Consider the following 16,603-nt stretch of genomic DNA (forward strand, 5'->3'; position numbering starts at 1 on the left):
GAAGGGAGGGAGCTGTGATCTTTGTGGGATTCTGAGGGGAGGGAGCTATGATCTATGGGGAATCCTGAGGAAGATTTGTGATCTATGGGGGATTCTGAGGGGAGGGAGCTATGATCTATGGGGAATCCTGAGAAAGATCTGTGATCTATGGGGGATTCAGAGGGGAGGGAGCTATGATCTATGGGGAATCCTGAGGAAGATCTGTGATCTATGAGGGATTCTGAGGGGAGGGAGCTATGATCTATGGGGGATCCTGAGGGGAGGGAGCTGTGATCTATGGGGGATCCTGAGAGGAGGGAGCTGTGATCTTTGGGGGATTCTGAGGGGAGCTGTGATCTATGGGGGATCCTGGGGAGACAGAACTGTGATCTATGGAGGATCCTGAGGGGAGCTGTGATCTGTGGGGGATCCTGAGGGGAGGGAGCTGTGATCTGTGGGGGCTCCTGAGAGGAGGAAGCAGTGATCTATAGGGGATCCTGAGTAAGGAGATCTGTGATCTATGGGGGATCATGAAGGGAGGGAGCTGTGATCTATGGGGGATCCTGAAGGGAGGGAGCTGTGATTTATGGGGGATCCTGAGGGGAGGGAGCTATGATCTATTGGGGGATCTTAAGGGGAGCTGTGATCCATGGGGATCCCTGAGGAAGGGGATCTGTAATCTATGGGGGGGTCCTGAGGGGAGTTGTGATCTATGGGGGATCCTGAGGAATATCTGTGATTTATGGGGGATCCTGAGGGGAGGGAGCTGTGATCTATAGGGCATGCTGAGAAAGATCTGTGATCTATGGGGGATCCTTAGTGGAGGGAGCTGTGGTTTACGGGGGATCCTGAGGGGAGGGTGCTATAATCTATGGGGGATCCTGAGGGGAGGGAGCTTTGATCTATGGGGATCCTGAGGGGAGGGAACTGTGATCTATGGGGGGGATCCTGAGAGGCCAGAGATCTGTTATCTATGGGGGGGGGGGGGGGGATCCTGAGGGGACGGAGATCTGTGATCTATGGGGGGGATCCTGAGGGGACGGAGATCTGTGATCTATGGGGGGGATCCTGAGGGGACAGAGATCTGTGATCTATGGGGGGGGGGGCATCCTGAGGGGACAAAGATCTATGATCTATGGGGGCGATCCTGAGAGGCCAGAGATCTGTTATCTATGGGGGGGGGATCCTGAGGGGACGGAGATCTGTGATCTATGGGGGGGGGATCCTGAGGGGACGGAGATCTGTGATCTATGGGGGGAATCCTGAGGGGACAGAGATCTGTGATCTATGGGGGGGATCCTGAGGGGACAGAGATCTGTGATCTATGGGGGGATCCTGAGGGGACGGAGATCTGTTATCTGTGGGGGGGATCCTGAGGGGACGGAGATCTGTGATCTATGGGGGATCCTGAGGAAGATCTATGGAGATCCTGATAGGGGGAGGGGGAGCTGTGATCTATGGGGGATCTTAAAGGGAGCTGTGATCCATGGGGATCCTGAGGAAGGAGATCTGTGATCTATGGGGGATCCTGAGGGGAGCTGTGATCTATGGGGGATCCTGAGAGGAGGGAGCTGTGATCTTTGTGGGATTCTGAGGGGAGGGAGCTATGATCTTTGTGGGATTCTGAGGAAGATCTGTGATCTATGGGGGATTCTGAGGGGAGGAAGCTGTGATCTATGGGGGATCTTGAGGGGAGGGAGCTGTGATCTTTGGGGGATTCTGAGGGGAGCTGTGATCTATGGGGGATCCTGGGGAGACAGAGCTGTGATCTATGGAGGATCCTAAGAGGAGGGAGCTGTGATCTTTGTGGGATTCTGAGGGGAGGGAGCTATGATCTATGGGGTATCCTGAGGAAGATCTGTGATCTATGGGGGATTCTGTGGGGAGGGAGCTATGATCTATGGGGATCCTGGGGAGACAGAGCTGTGATCTATGGAGGATCCTGAGGGGAGGGAGCTGTGATCTGTGGGGGATCCTGAGGGGAGGGAGCTGTGATCTGTGGGGGCTCCTGAGAGGAGGAAGCAGTGATCTATAGGGGATCCTGAGGAAGGAGATCTGTGATCTATGGGGGATCCTGAAGGGAGGGAGCTGTGATCTTTGTGGGATTCTGAGGGGAGGGAGCTATGATCTATGGGGAATCCTGAGGAAGATTTGTGATCTATGGGGGATTCTGAGGGGAGGGAGCTATGATCTATGGGGAATCCTGAGAAAGATCTGTGATCTATGGGGGATTCAGAGGGGAGGGAGCTATGATCTATGGGGAATCCTGAGGAAGATCTGTGATCTATGAGGGATTCTGAGGGGAGGGAGCTATGATCTATGGGGGATCCTGAGGGGAGGGAGCTGTGATCTATGGGGGATCCTGAGAGGAGGGAGCTGTGATCTTTGGGGGATTCTGAGGGGAGCTGTGATCTATGGGGGATCCTGGGGAGACAGAACTGTGATCTATGGAGGATCCTGAGGGGAGCTGTGATCTGTGGGGGATCCTGAGGGGAGGGAGCTGTGATCTGTGGGGGCTCCTGAGAGGAGGAAGCAGTGATCTATAGGGGATCCTGAGTAAGGAGATCTGTGATCTATGGGGGATCATGAAGGGAGGGAGCTGTGATCTATGGGGGATCCTGAAGGGAGGGAGCTGTGATTTATGGGGGATCCTGAGGGGAGGGAGCTATGATCTATTGGGGGATCTTAAGGGGAGCTGTGATCCATGGGGATCCCTGAGGAAGGGGATCTGTAATCTATGGGGGGGTCCTGAGGGGAGTTGTGATCTATGGGGGATCCTGAGGAATATCTGTGATTTATGGGGGATCCTGAGGGGAGGGAGCTGTGATCTATAGGGCATGCTGAGAAAGATCTGTGATCTATGGGGGATCCTTAGTGGAGGGAGCTGTGGTTTACGGGGGATCCTGAGGGGAGGGTGCTATAATCTATGGGGGATCCTGAGGGGAGGGAGCTTTGATCTATGGGGATCCTGAGGGGAGGGAACTGTGATCTATGGGGATCCTGAGGAAGATCTGTAATCTATGGGGGATCCTGAGGGGTGGGGGCAGAAACTGTGATCTATAGGGATCTTAAAGGGAGCTGTGATCCATGGGGGATCCTGAGGGGAGGGAGCTGTGATCCATGGGGGATCCTGAGGAAGATCTGTGATCTATGGGGGATTCTGAGGGGAGGGAGCTATGATCTATGGGGGATCCTGGGGAGACAGAGCTGTGATCTATGGAGGATCCTGAGGGGAGGGAGCTGTGATCTGTGGGGGATCCTGAGGGGAGGGAGCTGTGATCTGTGGGGGCTCCTGAGAGGAGGAAGCAGTGATCTATAGGGGATCCTGAGGAAGGAGATCTGTGATCTATGGGGGATCCTGAAGGGAGGGAGCTGTGATCTATGGGGATCGAAAGGAAGATCTGTGATTTATGGGGGATCCTGAGGGGAGGGAGCTATGATCTATGGGGGGATCTTAAGGGGAGCTGTGATCCATGGGGCACCATGAGGAAGGGGATCTGTAATCTATGGGGGGTACTGAGGGGAGCTGTGATCTATGGGGATTCTGAGAGGGAGTTGTGATCTATGGGGGATCCTGAGGAATATCTGTGATTTATGGGGGATCCTGAGGGGAGGGAGCTGTGATCTATAGGGCATGCTGAGGAAGATCTGTAATCTATGGGGGATTCTGAGTGGAGGGAGCTGTGATCTATGGGGGATCCTGAGGGGAGGGAGCTGTGATCTATAGGGCATGCTGAGGAAGATCTGTGATCTATGGGGGATCCTTAGTAGAGGGAGCTGTGATCTATGGGGGATCCTAAGGGGAGGGAGCTGTGATCTATGGGAGATCCTGAGGGGAGGGAGCTGTGATCTATGGGGGATCCTGAGGGGAGGGAGCTGTGATCTATGGGGGATCCTGAGGAAGGAGATCTGTGATCTATGAGGATCCTGAGGAAGGGGATCTGTGATTTATGGGGGGTCCTGAGGCGAGCTGTGATCTATGGGGGTCCTGAGGGGAGGGAGTTGTGATCTATGGAGGATATTGAGGGGTTGAGAGCTGTGATCTATGGGAGATCCTGAGGAAGGAGATCTGTGATCTATGGGAGATCCTGAGGAAGGAGATCTGTGATCTATGGGAGATCCTGAGGTGAGCTGTGATCTATGGGGGATCCTGAGGGAATGGAGCTGTGATCTATGGGGGATCATGAGGGGAGGGAGCTGTGATCTAAAGGGAATCCTGAGGGGAGAAAGCTGTGATCTTTTGGGGATCCTGAGGAAGATCTGTGATCTATGGGGATCCTGTGGGGGAGCTGTGATCTATGGGGGATCCTGAGGAAGATCTGTGATCTATGGGGGATCCTGAGAGGAGCTGTGATGTATGGGGGGTGATCCTGAGGGGAGGGAGCTGTGATCTATGAAGGATGCTGAGGGGAGCTGTGATCTATGGGGGGGGGGGGAATCCTGAGGGGACAGAGCTGTGATCTATTGGGGATCCTGAGGGGAGGGAGCTGTGATCTATGGGGGATCCTGAGGGGAGGGAGCTGTGATCTATGGCAGATCCTGAGGGGAGCTGTGATCTATGGGGGATCCTGAGGGGAGGGAGCTGTGATCTATGGGGGATCCTGAGGGGTGCTGTGATCTATGTGAGATGCTGAGGGGAGGGAGCTTTCATCTATGGGGATCCTAAAGAAGGGGAGCTGTGATCTATGTGGATCCTGAGGGGAGGGAACTGTGATCTATGGGGGATCCTGAGGGGAGGGAGCTGTGATCTATGGGTATCCTGAGGGGAGCTGTGATCTATGGGGGATCCTGAGGAGAGGGAGCTGTGATCTATGGGGGGATCCTGAGGGGAGGGAACTGTGATCTATGGGGGATCCTGAGAGGAGGGAGCTGTGATCTATGGGGATCCTGAGGGGAGCTGTGATCTATGGGGGATCCTGAGGAGAGGGAGCTGTGATCTATGGAGGGATCCTGAGGGGAGGGAGCTGTGATCTATGGGGTATCCTGAGGGGAGGGAGATGTGATCTATAGGGGATCCTGAGGGGAGGGAGCTGTGATCTATGGGGGATCCTGATGAGAGGGAGCTGTGATCTATGGAGGGATCCTGAGGGGAGGGAGCTGTGATCTATGGGGTATCCTGAGGGGAGGGAGATGTGATCTATAGGGGATCCTGAGGGGAGGGAGCTGTGATCTTTGGGGGATCCTGAGGAAGATCTGTGATTTATGGGGTATCCTGAGGGGAGGGAGCTATGATCTAAGGGGGATCCTGAGGGGAGGGTGCTGTTATCTATGGGGGATCCTGAGGAAGATCTGTGATTTATGGGGTATTCTGAGGGGAGGGAGCCGTGATCTATGGGGGATCCTGAGGGGAGGGAGCTGTGATCTATGGGGGATCCTGAGGGGAGCATTGATCTATGGGGGATCTTGAGGAGAGGGAGCTGTGATCTATGGGGGATCCTGAGGGGAGGGAGCTGTGATCTATGGGGGATCCTGAGGGGAGGGATTTGTGATCTATGGGGGATCCTAAGGGGATGGAGCTGTGATCTATGGGGGATCCTGAGGGGAGGGAGCTGTGATCTATGGGGGATCCTGAGGAGAGGGAGCTGTGATCTATGGGGAATCCTGAGGAAGGAGATCTGTGATCTATGGGGATCCTGAGGAAGGGGATCTGTGATCTATGGGGGGTCCTGAGGCGAGCTGTGATCTATGGGGGTCCTGAGAGGAGTGAGCTGTGATCTATGGAGGATGTTGAGGGGTTGGGAGCTGTGATCTATGGGAGATCCTGAGGAAGGAGATCTGTGATCTATGGGAGATCATGAGGTGAGCTGTGATCTATGGGGTATCCTGAGGGAATGGAGCTGTGATCTATGGGGGATCATGAGGGGTGAAAGCTGTGATCTGTGGGGAATCCTGAGGGGAGGGAGCTGTGATCTATGGGGGATCGTGAGGGGAGCTGTGATCTTTGGGGGATCCTGAGGGAGGAGAGATGTGATCTATGGGGGAACTTGACGGGAGCTGTGATCCATGGGGGATCCTGAGAGGAGGGAGCTGTGATCTATGGGGGATCCTGAGGGAGGAGAGCTGTGATCTATGGGGGAGCATAACGGGAGCTGTGATCCATGGGGGATCCTGAGGGGAGGGAGCTGTGATCTATGGCAGATCCTGAGGGGAGGGAGCTGTGATCTATGGGGGAATCCTGAGGAAGGAGATCGGTGATCTATGGGGATCCTGAGAGGAGGGAGCTGTGATCCATGGGGGATCCTGAGGGGAGGGAGCTGTGATCTATGGGGATCCTGAGGGAAGGGGGACCTGTGATCTTTAGTGGTCCTGATGAAGGAGATCTGTGATCTATGGGGGATAATGAGGGGAGCTGTGATCTATGGGGGATCCTGAGGGGAGGGAGCTGTGATCTATGGGGATCCTGAGGGAAGGGGGACCTGTGATCTTTAGTGGTCCTGATGAAGGAGATCTGTGATCTATGGGGGATAATGAGGGGAGCTGTGATCTATGGGGGATCCTGAGGGGAGGGAGCTGTGATCTATGGAGGATCCTGAGGAAGGAGATCTGTGATCTATGGGGGATCCTGAGCGGTGTTATGATTTCGGGGGGTCCTGGGGGAAGGGAGCTGTGATCTATGTTCTTTTGTGGTCACACAGGAGTACAGTGCCTTGCAAAAGTATTCACCCCCCTTCAATGTTTTGTTAATCTGAATTTTATGTGATGGATCAGAACACAATAGTCTAAGTTTGTGAAGTGAAATGAGAAAAATATATAAATAAAACAATTGTTTAGAAATAGAAAACAGACAATTGTCATGTGCGTATGTATTCACCCCCTTTGTTAGGAAGCCCATAAAAAGCTCTGGTGCAACCAATTACCTCCAGAAGTCACATGATTAGTGAAATGATGTCCACCTGTGTGCAATCTAAGTGTCACATGATCTGTCATTACATATACACACCTAAGCAAGAGGCATCAGTCACCAAACACTGCCATGAAGACCAAGGAGCTCTCCAAACACGGGACAATGTAGTACAGAAGTACAAGTCAGGTTTAGGTTATAATAAAAATATCCAAATCTTTGATGATCCCCAGGAGCCCCATCAAATCTATAATAACCAAATGGAAAGAACATGGCACAACAGCAAACCTGCCAAGAGAGGCCGCCCACCAAAACTCACGGAGCGGGCGAGGAGGGCGTTAATGAGAGAGGCAGCACAGAGACCTAAGGTAACCATGGAGGAGCCGCAGAGATCACAGCAGAGACCTAAGGTAACTCTGGAGGAGCCGCAGAGATCACAGCAGAGACCTAAGGTAACCCTGGAGGAGCCACAGAGATCACAGCAGAGACCTAAGGTAACCCTGGAGGAGCCGCAGAGATCACAGCAGAGACCTAAGGTAACCATGGAGGCAGAGACCTAAGGTAACCCTGGAGGAGCCGCAGAGTCCACAGCAGAGACCTAAGGTAACTCTGGAGGAGCCACAGAGATCACAGCAGAGACCTAAGGTAACCATGGAGGCAGAGACCTAAGGTAACCATGGAGGCAGAGACCTAAGGTAACCCTGGAGGAGCCGCAGAGATCACAGCAGAGACCTAAGGTAACCCTGGAGGAGCCGCAGAGATCACAGCAGAGACCTAAGGTAACCCTGGAGGAGCCACAGAGTCCACAGCAGAGATCTAAGGTAACCCTGGAGGAGCCACAGAGTCCACAGCAGAGACCTAAGGTAACCCTGGAGAAGCCACAGAGTCCACAGCAGAGACCTAAGGTAATCCTGGAGGAGCCGCAGAGATCACAGCAGAGAACTAAGGTAACCATGGAGGAGCCGCAGAGATCACAGCAGAGAACTAAGGTAACCCTGGAGGAGCCGCAGAGATCACAGCAGAGACCTAAGGTAACCATGGAGGAGCCGCAGAGATCACAGCAGAGACCTAAGGTAACCCTGGAGGAGCCACAGAGTCCACAGCAGAGATCTAAGGTAACCCTGGAGGAGCCACAGAGTCCACAGCAGAGACCTAAGGTAACCCTGGAGAAGCCACAGAGATCACAGCAGAGACCTAAGGTAACCATGGAGGAGCCGCAGAGATCACAGCAGAGAACTAAGGTAACCCTGGAGGAGCCGCAGAGATCACAGCAGAGACCTAAGGTAACCATGGAGGAGCCGCAGAGATCACAGCAGAGACCTAAGGTAACCCTGGAGGAGCCGCAGAGATCACAGCAGAGACCTAAGGTAACCCTGGAGGAGCCACAGAGTCCACAGCAGAGACCTAAGGTAACCCTGGAGGAGCCACAGAGTCCACAGCAGAGAACTAAGGTAACCCTGGAGGAGCCACAGAGTCCACAGCAGAGAACTAAGGTAACCCTGGAGGAGCCGCAGAGATCACAGCAGAGACCTAAGGTAACCATGGAGGAGCCGCAGAGATCACAGCAGAGACCTAAGGTAACCCTGGAGGAGCCGCAGAGATCACAGCAGAGACCTAAGGTAACCCTGGAGGAGCCACAGAGTCCACAGCAGAGACCTAAGGTAACCCTGGAGGAGCCGCAGAGATCACAGCAGAGACCTAAGGTAACCCTGGAGGAGCCGCAGAGATCACAGCAGAGACCTAAGGTAACCCTGGAGGAGCCACAGAGATCACAGCAGAGACCTAAGGTAACCCTGGAGGAGACGCAGAGATCAAAGCAGAGACCTAAGGTAACCATGGAGGAGCCGCAGAGATCACAGCAGAGACCTAAGGTAACCCTGGAGGAGCCGCAGAGATCACAGCAGAGACCTAAGGTAACCCTGGAGGAGCCACAGAGTCCACAGCAGAGATCTAAGGTAACCCTGGAGGAGCCACAGAGTCCACAGCAGAGACCTAAGGTAACCCTGGAGAAGCCACAGAGATCACAGCAGAGACCTAAGGTAACCCTGGAGGAGCCACAGAGTCCACAGCAGAGACCAAAGGTAACCCTGGAGGAGCCACAGAGTCCACAGCAGAGATCTAAGGTAACCCTGGAGGAGCCACAGAGTCCACAGCAGAGACCTAAGGTAACCCTGGAGAAGCCACAGAGATCACAGCAGAGACCTAAGGTAACCCTGGAGGAGCCACAGAGTCCACAGCAGAGATCTAAGGTAACCCTGGAGGAGCCACAGAGTCCACAGCAGAGACCTAAGGTAACCCTGGAGAAGCCACAGAGATCACAGCAGAGACCTAAGGTAACCCTGGAGGAGCCACAGAGTCCACAGCAGAGACCAAAGGTAACCCTGGAGGAGCCACAGAGTCCACAGCTGAGACCTAAGGTAACCCTGGAGGAGCCACAGAGTCCACAGCAGAGACCAAAGGTAACCCTGGAGGAGCCACAGAGTCCACAGCTGAGACCTAAGGTAACCCTGGAGGAGCCACAGAGTCCACCGCAGAGACCTAAGGTAACCCTGGAGGAGCCACAGAGTCCACAGCAGAGACCTAAGGTAACCCTGGAGGAGCTGCAGAGTCCACAGCAGAGACCTAAGGTAACCCTGGAGGAGCCACAGAGTCCACAGCAGAGACCTAAGGTAACCCTGGAGGAGCTGCAGAGTCCACAGCAGAGACCTAAGGTAACCCTGGAGGAGCCACAGAGTCCACAGCAGAGACCTAAGGTAACCCTGGAGGAGCCACAGAGTCCACAGCACAGAGACCTAAGGTAACCCTGGAGGAGCCGCAGAGATCACAGCAGAGACCTAAGGTAATCCTGGAGGAGCCACAGAGTCCACAGCAGAGAACTAAGGTAACCCTGGAGGAGCCACAGAGTCCACAGCAGAGACCTAAGGTAACCCTGGAGGAGCTGCAGAGTCCACAGCAGAGACCTAAGGTAACCCTGGAGGAGCTGCAGAGTCCACAGCAGAGACCTAAGGTAACCCTGGTGGAGCTGCAGAGTCCACAGCAGAGACTTAAGGTAACCCTGGAGGAGCTGCAGAGTCCACAGCAGAGACTTAAGGTAACCCTGGAGGAGCCACAGAGTCCACAGCAGAGACCTAAGGTAACCCTGGAGGAGCTGCAGAGTCCACAGCAGAGAGACCTAAGGTAACCCTGGAGGAGCTGCAGAGTCCACAGCAGAGACCTAAGGTAACCCTGGAGGAGCCACAGAGTCCACAGCAGAGACCTAAGGTAACCCTGGAGGAGCCACAGAGTCCACAGCAGAGACCTAAGGTAACCCTGGAGGAGCCACAGAGTCCACAGCAGAGACCTAAGGTAACCCTGGAGGAGCCACAGAGTCCACAGCAGAGACCTAAGGTTACCCTGGAGGAGCCACAGAGTCCACAGCAGAGACTTAAGGTAACCCTGGAGGAGCCACAGAGTCTACAGCAGAGACTTAAGGTAACCCTGGAGGAGCCACAGAGTCCACAGCAGAGACCTAAGGTAACCCTGGAGGAGCCACAGAGTCCACAGCAGAGACCTAAGGTAACCCTGGAGGAGCTGCAGAGTCCACAGCAGAGACCTAAGGTAACCCTGGAGGAGCTGCAGAGTCCACAGCACAGAGACCTAAGGTAACCCTGGAGGAGCAGCAGAGTCCACAGCAGAGACCTAAGGTAACCCTGGAGGAGCCACAGAGTCCACAGCAGAGAACTAAGGTAACCCTGGAGGAGCCACAGAGTCCACAGCAGAGACCTAAGGTAACCCTGGAGGAGCCACAGAGTCCACAGCACAGAGACCTAAGGTAACCCTGGAGGAGCCACAGAGTCCACAGCAGAGACCTAAGGTAACCCTGGAGGAGACACAGAGTCCACAGCAGAGAACTAAGGTAACCATGGAGGAGCCGCAGAGTCCACAGCAGAGACCTAAGGTAACCATGGAGGAGCCGCAGAGTCCACAGCAGAGACCTAAGGTAACCCTGGAGAAGCCACAGAGATCACAGCAGAGACCTAAGGTAACCCTGGAGGAGCCACAGAGTCCACAGCAGAGACCTAAGGTAACCCTGGAGGAGCCACAGAGTCCACAGCAGAGACCTAAGGTAATCCTGGAGGAGCCGCAGAGTCCACAGCAGAGACCTAAGGTAACCCTGGAGGAGCCACAGAGTCCACAGCAGAGACCTAAGGTAACCCTGGAGGAGCCGCAGAGTCCACAGCAGAGACCTAAGGTAACCCTGGAGGAGCCGCAGAGATCACAGCAGAGACCTAAGGTAATCCTGGAGGAGCCGCAGAGTCCACAGCAGAGACCTAAGGTAACCCTGGAGGAGCCACAGAGTCCACAGCAGAGACCTAAGGTAACCCTGGAGGAGCCACAGAGTCCACAGCAGAGACCTAAGGTAACCCTGGAGGAGACACAGAGTCCACAGCAGAGAACTAAGGTAACCCTGGAGGAGCCACAGAGTCCACAGCAGAGAACTAAGGTAACCCTGGAGGAGCCGCAGAGTCCACAGCAGAGACCTAAGGTAACCATGGAGGAGCCGCAGAGTCCACAGCAGAGACCTAAGGTAACCCTGGAGGAGCCACAGAGTCCACAGCAGAGACCTAAGGTAACCCTGGAGGAGCCACAGAGTCCACAGCAGAGAACTAAGGTAACCCTGGAGGAGCCACAGAGTCCACAGCAGAGAACTAAGGTAACCCTGGAGGAGCCGCAGAGTCCACAGCAGAGACCTAAGGTAACCATGGAGGAGCCGCAGAGTCCACAGCAGAGACCTAAGGTAACCCTGGAGGAGCCACAGAGTACACAGCAGAGACCTAAGGTAACCCTGGAGGAGCCACAGAGTCCACAGCAGAGAACTAAGGTAACCCTGGAGGAGCCACAGAGACCACAGCAGAGACCTAAGGTAACCCTGGAGGAGCCGCAGAGATCACAGCAGAGACCTAAGGTAACCCTGGAGGAGCTGCAGAGTCCACAGCAGAGACCTAAGGTAACCCTGGAGGAGCCACAGAGTCCACAGCAGAGACCTAAGGTAACCCTGGAGGAGCCGCAGAGATCACAGCAGAGACCTAAGGTAACCCTGGAGGAGCCGCAGAGTCCACAGCAGAGACCTAAGGTAACCCTGGAGGAGCCACAGAGTCCACAGCAGAGAACTAAGGTAACCCTGGAGGAGCCACAGAGACCACAGCAGAGACCTAAGGTAACCCTGGAGGAGCCGCAGAGATCACAGCAGAGACCTAAGGTAACCCTGGAGGAGCTGCAGAGTCCACAGCAGAGACCTAAGGTAACCCTGGAGGAGCCACAGAGTCCACAGCAGAGACCTAAGGTAACCCTGGAGGAGACACAGAGTCCACAGCAGAGAACTAAGGTAACCCTGGAGGAGCCACAGAGTCCACAGCAGAGAACTAAGGTAACCCTGGAGGAGCCGCAGAGTCCACAGCAGAGACCTAAGGTAACCATGGAGGAGCCGCAGAGTCCACAGCAGAGACCTAAGGTAACCCTGGAGGAGCCACAGAGTCCACAGCAGAGACCTAAGGTAACCCTGGAGGAGCCACAGAGTCCACAGCAGAGAACTAAGGTAACCCTGGAGGAGCCACAGAGTCCACAGCAGAGAACTAAGGTAACCCTGGAGGAGCCGCAGAGTCCACAGCAGAGACCTAAGGTAACCATGGAGGAGCCGCAGAGTCCACAGCAGAGACCTAAGGTAACCCTGGAGGAGCCACAGAGTACACAGCAGAGACCTAAGGTAACCCTGGAGGAGCCACAGAGTCCACAGCAGAGAACTAAGGTAACCCTGGAGGAGCCACAGAGACCACAGCAGAGACCTAAGGTAACCCTGGAGGAGCCGCAGAGATCACAGCAGAGACCTAAGGTAACCCTGGAGGAGCTGCAGAGTCCACAGCAGAGACCTAAGGTAACCCTGGAGGAGCCACAGAGTCCACAGCAGAGACCTAAGGTAACCCTGGAGGAGCCGCAGAGATCACAGCAGAGACCTAAGGTAACCCTGGAGGAGCCGCAGAGTCCACAGCAGAGACCTAAGGTAACCCTGGAGGAGCCACAGAGTCCACAGCAGAGAACTAAGGTAACCCTGGAGGAGCCACAGAGACCACAGCAGAGACCTAAGGTAACCCTGGAGGAGCCGCAGAGATCACAGCAGAGACCTAAGGTAACCCTGGAGGAGCTGCAGAGTCCACAGCAGAGACCTAAGGTAACCCTGGAGGAGCCGCAGAGATCACAGCAGAGACCTAAGGTAACCCTGGAGGAGCCGAAGAGACTCCCAAAATGTATGGAGGAAGGTGCTCTGGTCTGATGAGACTAAAATCAAAGAAAACGCTATGTCTGGCGCAAACCCCACAAATCACATGACCCAAAGAACACCATCCCCCACAGTGACACATGGTGGTGGCAGCATCATGCTGTGGGGATAGCGACTGTTCGGAGTTGAGGGAAAGCTGGATGGTGGTAAATACAGGGATATTCTTGAGCCTGTACCACTCTGTGCAGGATTTGAGGCGAGGACGGAGGTTCCCCTTGCAGCAGGACAATGACCCCGAACACAACTGCTAAAGCAACACGCGAGGGGTTAAGGGGAAACATGTAAATGTGATCTCAATCCAATCGAAATCTGTGGTCAAAACTACAATCGAAATCTGTTGCAAAACTACAACTCCCAGCATGCCCGGACAGCCAACGGCTGTCCGGGCATGCTGGGAGTTGTAGTTTTGCAACATCTGGAGGTCCGCAGGTTGAGTATTGACTTTTCTGTTATTGACTTTTTCTGTTACTTTGTCCTATTTGTTGTTTGCTTCACAATAAATAAATAAAAAAACAAAACAATCTTCCAAGTTGGGAGCATGTTCTGTAAATTAAAGGGGTATTCCAGGAAAAAAACTTTAACTGGCTCCAGAAACTTAAACAGATTTGTAAATGACTTCTATTAAAAAATCTTAATCCTTCCAATAATTATCAGCTGCTGAAGTTGAGTTGTTGTTTTCTGTCTGGCAACAGCGCTCTCTGGTGACACCTCTGCTTGTCTCGGGAACTGCACAGAGTAGAAGAGGTTTGCTATGGGGATTTGCTTCTAAACTGGACGGTTCCCTAGACAGGCGTCATCAGAGAGCACTTAGACAGAAAAGAACAACTCAACTTCGGCAGCTCATAAGTACTGAAAGGATTAAGATTTTTTTTTTTTTTTTAATAGAAGTAATTTACAAATCTGTTTAACTTTCTGGAGCCAGTTGATGTCTAAAAAAAAGTTTTTTTTTCCTGGATAACCCCCTTTAAGTGATCAAAATCCTCAAACAATCCAGGTTGTGAGGCACCAAAATACGATAAAAGTCCAGGGGGGTGAATACTTTTGCAAGGCTCTGTATATGTTACACATTGCAGCAAGGGCTCCTGATGAGTACAATAAGGTTCTACATGACGTCAAACATAAATAGCGCCATCACATGCAGCAGGTTTACAGCCCCTCTCAGCAACTCCTCTGCGGTCACTCACCCCCTTTATGGGATATGAACGCTGAGCTGTGATCGTTGCTAAGGGAAAACCAGACAATTTCTGTCTCAGACAAATCCGGATCATCGAGTTTATCCTCCTCCTAAAATTCAGTAAATTGGGACAAAATTCAGCGCACGTCTTTCAGTTTTTTGGGGGGAAATTCTTCTGCAGATGACCCCCAAAATCCCCACATTGGAGACCCCTAAACCTGTCCCCCCCCCCCCACCCCCCCCTTGTCTCGCAGACGTCTCACCTCAGACTGCGGGATCGGTGGTGACTGATCGTGGAATATACTGGGAGGAAATGAAGATCAGCGGTGCCCGGGATCAGCGTCAGTCCATGGGGTCTCTGGTCACATGCCGTGGTCTGGGCCCCTTAGATCCCCTCAGAGCGGAGGACACTGCGGACTCATAGTAGGAGACACTCCGGCAGCGCAGGCAGAGGCTCTGGAATGTCTCGTAACGCAGACAGCTTGAAGTGACACCCCAGCTGGATGGCCATGTTTGGAGTTGAAATCCAAGACGGGTGAGAGATAGTGAGCGGGGGGGGGGGGGGGGGGGGGGGGGAGATAGTGGAGTCACATGACACAGATTACAGGGGGCCCCCCCGGGCTCCCCCCCCCCTCCCCCCGGGAGGGACACAAACCCAGGACCCCTCTATAGTAGGTGTGAATGTCAGCTATTGTCTCTGTTATCAGCCATTCTAATACTGACTATAGAGGAGGTGAATGTCAGCTATTGTCTCTGTTATCAGCCATTCTAATACTGACTATAGAGGAGGTGAATGTCAGCTATTGTCTCTGTTATCAGCCATTCTAATACTGACTATAGAGGAGGTGAATGTCAGCTATTGTCTCTGTTATCAGCCATTCTAATACTGACTATAGAGGAGGTGAATGTCAGCTATTGTCTCTGTTATCAGCCATTCTAATACTGACTATAGAGGAGGTGAATGTCAGCTATTGTCTCTGTTATCAGCCATTCTAATACTGACTATAGGGGAGGTGAATGTCAGCTATTGTCTCTGTTATCAGCCATTCTAATACTGACTATAGGGGAGGTGAATGTCAGCTATTGTCTCTGTTATCAGCCATTCTTATACTGACTATAGAGGAGGTGAATGTCAGCTATTGTCTCTGTTATCAGCCATTCTAATACTGACTATAGGGGAGGTGAATGTCAGCTATTGTCTCTGTTATCAGCCATTCTAATACTGACTATAGGGGAGGTGAATGTCAGCTATTATCCTCTGTTATCAGCCATTCTAATACTGACTATAGAGGAGGTGAATGTCAGCTATTGTCTCTGTTATCAGCCATTCTAATACTGACTATAGGGGAGGTGAATGTCAGCTATTGTCTCTGTTATCAGCCATTCTAATACTGACTATAGAGGAGGTGAATGTCAGCTATTATCCTCTGTTATCAGCCATTCTAATACTGACTATAGAGGAGGTGAATGTCAGCTATTGTCCTCTGTTATCAGCCATTCTAATACTGACTATAGGGGAGGTGAATGTCAGCTATTGTCTCTGTTATCAGCCATTCTAATACTGACTATAGAGGAGGTGAATGTCAGCTATTGTCTCTGTTATCAGCCATTCTAATACTGACTATAGGGGAGGTGAATGTCAGCTATTATCCTCTGTTATCAGCCATTCTAATACTGACTATAGAGGAGGTGAATGTCAGCTATTGTCTCTGTTATCAGCCATTCTAATACTGACTATAGAGGAGGTGAATGTCAGCTATTGTCTCTGTTATCAGCCATTCTAATACTGACTATAGGGGAGGTGAATGTCAGCTATTGTCTCTGTTATCAGCCATTCTAATACTGACTATAGGGGAGGTGAATGTCAGCTATTGTCTCTGTTATCAGCCATTCTAATACTGACTATAGAGGAGGTGAATGTCAGCTATTGTCTCTGTTATCAGCCATTCTAATACTGACTATAGGGGATGTGAATGTCAGCTATTATCCTCTGTTATCAGCCATTCTAATACTGACTATAGAGGAGGTGAATGTCAGCTATTGTCCCTGTTATCAGCCATTCTAATACTGACTATAGGGGAGGTGAATGTCAGCTATTGTCCCTGTTATCAGCCATTCTAATACTGACTATAGGGGAGGTGAATGTCAGCTATTGTCTCTGTTATCAGCCATTCTAATACTGACTATAGAGGAGGTGAATGTCAGCTATTGTCCTCTGTTATCAGCCATTCTAATACTTACTATAGAGGAGGTGAATGTCAGCTATTGTCCCTGTTATCAGCCATTCTAATACTGA

General features: G+C 52.6%; 1 protein-coding gene across 4 annotated transcripts in view; it reads right to left on the bottom strand.

Annotated features, from left to right (window-relative positions):
* Positions 1–14,806, bottom strand: part of POPDC2 (popeye domain containing 2) — a 51,964-nt gene extending 37,158 nt beyond the window's left edge. For 3 of the 4 annotated variants that reach the window (XM_056554512.1, XM_056554511.1, XM_056554509.1), the window contains exon 1: positions 14,571–14,806. The gene's annotated coding sequence lies outside the window, so the exon portion shown is untranslated. Of the gene's footprint in view, positions 1–14,317; positions 14,418–14,570 lie in introns of all 4 variants that reach the window. The other variant, XM_056554510.1, reaches the window with a different exon arrangement.
* Between the last annotated feature and the right edge of the window lie 1,797 nt (positions 14,807–16,603).

This window comes from Hyla sarda, unplaced genomic scaffold (genome assembly GCF_029499605.1).
Source record: "Hyla sarda isolate aHylSar1 unplaced genomic scaffold, aHylSar1.hap1 scaffold_763, whole genome shotgun sequence".
Lineage (NCBI taxonomy): Eukaryota > Metazoa > Chordata > Amphibia > Anura > Hylidae > Hyla > Hyla sarda.